Below are 6,227 nucleotides of genomic sequence, written 5' to 3'. Positions count from 1 at the left end.
CTGGACACTCAGGGGCGCAGACGTGCTTGCCATTGGCACACCAGCGGTGCACCTGTTGTGCGCTTCCGCTGAGCATCTGCGCCACAGTATGCCTTAAATATCTGGACGAATGCTGAAACGACTAGCCAGCACTGCACAATACTGGTTCTAGTCCAGATTGATGGCAACCAGGAAGTGGCAGTCAGCAGCACTAAACATGGACACAATAAAAAAATTAAAACTAGTACCCTGCCCTTCAGCCTTAATGATGAGCTACAAAACCACATTAAGGCACATAAACAAGTTAATTAGATTCCCCACATGTCCAACTTGAAAAGGATTTAGGGGGCGATTATGATGACAGACAGACCTAAGTCCAACCGACATCATTCTGGAACTGGAACCGAACAACCTCCAGTCGTCGGTTCCTGCCCAGGAATTAGGATGCGACGAACCCTGTTTGGTCACAATCCTATACTTTGCTATGAGAGCATGCATTCCGAATGGAATGCATGCTCCCCTAGTATGAGCAGGGGTGCAGTTCATCCCTGTACCCCGTGCCACCGGGTGCAGGGATCAACAGGGGGGCACCAATGGTGCCCCCTAGGCTGCCATTCGGCTGCCTTGCAACCATGGGGGCCCTGCTGGGGGTTCCCAAAGCTGTTTCCTAACGCCTTTTCGTGTCAGAAAGGCCAGCACAAAAAGGCATTTGGAAACTGCCATTGTTATCCCTCGGCCTCGAAGAGCTAAGCCGGGATATTACTGTGGGCCTCCGAGTCCATCATAAGCCATTCAGAAGACTGATTCGGATTCCCTTCCGATCAAGCCTATTGAAATGGTTCAGATGGAAGGGAATCTGAATTGGAGATTATGATGCAGGCAGGAGGGCTCCAACCGACGGTCAGAGCCCTTCCTGCCCACATCGTAATCTGGACCTTAATCGTAAATAGAAAATATTGGCAGCCGGAGAGTGTTGCAGACCTTCAGTGCGTGCCACGTTATGACTAAAATACTGGGCTTGACTAATGCTGAAATGACTAGACCACACTGCAAAATGGTGGATCTAGTCAAGATTTATGGCAACCAGGAAGTGGTTGTCAGTGACACTAAACACAGCCATGAATAAAATTGTAGAAATGTCCAGTGCCCTCCAGCCCTAATGACATGCTGCAAAAACGCATTAAGACACATAAACAAGTTAAATAAATTAAAACAGATTTAGCAGCAATTTTTTAAAGAACTCGCAAAAGGAGAGTTTTGCAGAGCTTGTATCCTCACAGAGGCATCAGTGATGTCATTTGAGATGTCAACTATGGTAACTATAACTGCTGAATTTCTATTGTTTTAGACAAGTGAAATCTGAGCCTAACTATAATGTCCCAATAACCTTTGTTTTTTTCAGTGACTTTCTAAGGTTTTAAAATTTTATTAACTAACTATAACCTGTAACTTTTGAGAGTGAGTGTGTGAGTGAGTGTGCGTGTCTCAAAAGGTGTGTGAGTGTTTGAGTGAGCCTGCAAGAGGCTTCATAAATGTCTCACTGGGGGTGCGAATGGATGCATGAGTGTCTGAGTGGGTCTGTGAGTGAATGCATGAGTGCCTGAGTGGGTGCCTGAGTAGGTACATGAGTGTCTGAGTGGGTGTGAGAGTGGGAGTGTCTGAGTGAGTTTGAAAGTGACCCTATGTATATGTGAGCCAGTCTGTGAGTGAATGCATGAGTGTCTGAGTGGGTGAGTGAATGGGTGTGTGAGTCTCTGAGTGGGTGTCTGAGTGGGTGCATAAGTGTTTTTGTTGGTGTCTGAGTGGGTGCATGAGCTTCTGAGTGTGTATATAAGTGGGTGTTAGAGTGTCTGCATGGCTTGCAGGTGTCTCCAAAAGTGTGTGAGTCAGTCTGTGAGTGAGGTCATGAGTCTCTAGGTGAGTCTATGAGTGCATGTGTGAGTGACTCTGTGAGTGAGTGCATGAGTCTCTGAGTGGGTCTGTGAGTTAATGCTTGAGTCTCTGAGTGAGTCTGTGGGTGAGTGCATAAGTCTCTGAGTGGGTCTGTGAATGAGTGCATGAGTCCTGAGTGGGTCTGTAAGTGAGTGCATTAGTCTCTGAGTGGGTCTATGAGTGAGTGTGTGAGCCTCTGAGTGGGTCTGTGAGTGGGTGCATGAATCTCTGTGTGGGTCTGTGAATGGGTGGAGGAGTGTCTCAGTCGGTCTTTGAGTGGGTGCATAAGTCTCTCATTGGGTCTGTGAGTGAGTGCATGAGTCTCTCAGTAGGTTTGTAAGTGTCTTATTGGCTCCGTGAGTGGGTGCATGAGTCTCTGGGTAGATCTGTGAGGGGTTGTGTGAGTATCTGAGTGCTCTCTGTTTTGAGTACAGTTTGACCCAAAGAGTGTCAAAACTAACATTCAAATATTTCAAAGCATATATTTCTGCTCTTCATTCAAAGAAAGAAAGCTCCAAGCAGGTTTGCTTCATCACTTCATCAAAAAGTCTTTTATTTTCATTTCTTCATCATATCCATTTGTATCGAAGAGCCAATTTTCATTTGTTAAATTACATTTTCAAATGGTACAACTTTTCAACTGTTACAGCCAGCCTACGCGTTTCGTCCCATCTGGGACATCATCAGGGCTGAAAAAAAATATAAACAAAAACAAAATAACCAACATGATCCAAGTGAATCATAATAATCCCTTTACTCATACTTTTAGTTTCTACTTATTCCTGCCCATATGCCATTCTAAAACCTCTATGCTGTAGTTAGTATCTTAACCTGGCCTGCCTGTATCCCATTCTACAATAACAAACATGTTTGAAAAAAACAGATCACTTTCTCTGTGGGATTAAATTAATATTAAGCAAAAACAGCAGAATAGTCTCAATTCTTCCTGTTCATATACACATCCACATTACATATTTATTATTCGATTACAACCTATGTTGGAGGAACCTCATTGTTTCTTGACACAAACCCTATGTTATCCCCCCAAAGCGCACCCTCACCTTGAAAAAATTGTTTTGTTGTTCTCAGCTTAATTCCAATGTTTCTCAATGATTTCATCAGGTTCTATTGTTTCTCAAGACTCATTACTCAATTTCCCCTACAATCGGGAAAAAAAGGGAATATTTATTTTCCTTAACTTGACATGCGTGATATTTCACGTTCTCCCCTTCTCTGCATTGCAGAGTCTAAAGCAATGTTGAGGCCAGAAGAACTCCATAATTGTTCCCTTATTTGTGAGTTATTACCAAAAGTTTTAATGGTGACTGTATATCAAAAGGTCTTCATCTATTTGCATTTAAAATCGCAACAAAATATAAAGTATTATTGTCGAATGTGATAGTTACAGTGGAGTCCCTGTGAGAACATATACGTTGCAGTACCCAAAATGTCCATTACTCCTGTATTTTAACATACCTGCGGAGCTCATATTACTATTACCTACTTTGCCTGATGTGCACAAAATATATCTTGTTTTATCTGTCCAATTCTTTATAATTCTACTATAGGCCCAACAAATTAGTGTAAATTCTTAATCCCCTGTCCTGAGTGGGAGGCTCACCTTTATAGCCAACTCGCTCCCATATTTACAACGCTACTTCCTGTTCAATTGTTGAATTTTTTAAAATATTTATGGCTTCACATCCAAGTTCATATCGCCCACTGTATTAATACCAGGACACTGTTTCTCCTAAAACAGAGAACAATATTATCTTGTGACCCGCTCCACTCGGTATAGTTTACTCCCATTGACTATCTAAGCTGTCTGCTTACCTTGCATTCTACAATTATTATCGTACTAGTCCCTTGTTGGTATCTGTAACCATTGCATGTTCATAAAGTCTCACGCTAAAAATTATCCTTCAACTTGTCCCATGCATCCTCCAAGAAACTAAAGCAAAAAAAGGGAATTATTTACAAACGCGCTCCACCATGCCCATCTAGTCTCGAAATATATCACTCCTTATCTATCCATTTTACCTCATAATTAGTGTCCCATTCTCGGCATCCTTTCCGTCCGACAGCCGGTGCGATAATCCCGCCGTCAAAATCCCTCAACTTTCCTACCTTAGTTAACTGCCCAAGTGACCAATCATCTTTCACCTAATTTCCCGCATAAAAAGAACCCTCTTATCCAAACAGGTTTCCTCTGCCGTCCACCCGCTCAACCTGCTGCCGGACATGTTACCTATTCTTTCCTGTTTACTCACTCTAGCCAATCACAGTTGAATATACTTACTCCGCGGTCCACACGCTCAACCTGCTAACCGGAAATGTTACATATTATTTCCTGTTTACTTGCACAGGCCAATCACAATTGAATATGCTCTCACTAGTCAAACCTACAACAGGAAACGTAATTCTTTCCTGTTGATTGTGACAACCAATAAGTGAAGTCTTCCCTACTTTTCGATGGTTGCGTTTTCTCCCTTACCTTCCTGTAATTGTAAATTATACGTTTTATCGTGTGATTTGAAAACGTCCTAATTATCATTAACCTCTTGGTCAGATCATCAGTAAATCTGTCAACCAATGGATGGTTACGAATAGAACTAACTACCTCGTCATACCGAGGGATAACTACGTTACTAAAAAACTAATCTTTATAATATTCATTTCCTTCATTAGCCCAATGAAATTCACTGTACTTGGATCATTGTCTAAATGCTTTTTATTTGAGCATTTACTGGGCGTTTCCCACGTTTAGATCACCCAGGTTATCTACTAGTGATTCATATCACAATTGCCCTTGCCTTTGACGCATTTACAAAAAACCAACAATACTAAGTTGTAACACGATTAACTATTCACCGAACAACTACTGGAAATCATCCCTCATATGATCAGGTTGTGTATTTATTTCGCTTGCATATTCCTCTGGCCCAACATGACTAGATTTCCTAAGCCTCCAAAGTTTAATACATGCCAAAAACCTCATGATGAGAGCATCCCAGCATTATAAATCATCATATCAAAAAAACCATTAAATACAAAATATATACAATCATCCTAGTCAAGCACTCTTTTTTTCCTTGAACATTGCAGCTGGATCCAAATTGATCTAATGGTACTACTTTACAACAATAATGAAAGGTATAGAAAATAATGTAATTCTGAGACACTGTTTAACCCTTCTTTAACCGCTCTACAACGGCTTATGTATCTTGCCTCTTCCCTTCTAATCAACAGTTTCCAGTCTCTTCCTCCTATATTCGGCTCTATCTTTTGTATACCATGAAATTTGAATTCCCTGCGAGTGTTATGACCTTCCTTAATATGTAAAAAAATAGGTGATTTAGGATCTTGATTCAATATGGCACGTCTGTGTTCCTGTATGCGGGTCTTCAGTGTTCGCTTAGTGCTCACAATATACATTTTTTCACAAGCCCAAATCAACACATACACTACTCCTGTACTGTTGCAATTGATAAATTCCCGTATCTGGTGGGTTTTCACGCTGTTTAATGCGATTAATGCCCAAAGGGCAAATATTGCATGTACCGCACGTGAAAAATCCTTTAAGCGGGGTAGGCATCCAATCAATCCTCGTTCTTTGTATTGGTTGGATGTAATTTCTCATTATTAGGTTCCCAATTATCGGACTTCTTCTGTAAATTATTTTAGGAACCTCTCCTATATTCCACAGTAAACCTGGTACCCTGATTAACAAATGCCAGTTTTTCTTTAGAACCCTATAGATTCTATTCTTATCACTATTGTAAGTAGTGATGGAGGTTGAAAATTCATTGTTAACGAGACATTAAAGGAATTATCATTCAAAAAGTTTAAATAGTCCTCCATGTCTCTCCAAAGAATGAGAATGTCGTCTATAAAAGAAAAGAATGAAATCGGTCCATTTAGCGGCTCCTGGGCTCCAGGCATGCTCCCTCTCGTAGTAGCCCATAAACAGGTTGGCATAAGAGGGAGCAAACCTGGACCCCATCACCGTGCCCCTGATTTGGTGATACCACTCATTCTGGAAGAGGAAGAAATTATTGTTCAGTATTATGGAACTCATTGCCACAATCATATCTGTGTGCTCAATTAGACTAGCACTTCTTTGTCCTAAAAAAGTGTGTTAATGCTGTTTCACCCTTGTCATTATTAATGCAAGTAAAGAGCCCCACCACATCCAATGTCACTAGGCTCATTCCTTTTCCCCATGTTACGCTTTCCAGTTTATTGAGGACATCCATTGTGTCCCTTTTATATGAGGGTAAATTACAAACTAAGGGTTTTAGAAATATGTCCACGAA

Source organism: Lissotriton vulgaris, chromosome 3_1, assembly GCF_964263255.1.
Source record: "Lissotriton vulgaris chromosome 3_1, aLisVul1.2, whole genome shotgun sequence".
NCBI classification, from domain to species: domain Eukaryota; kingdom Metazoa; phylum Chordata; class Amphibia; order Caudata; family Salamandridae; genus Lissotriton; species Lissotriton vulgaris.
This window is presented reverse-complemented; position numbering follows the sequence as displayed.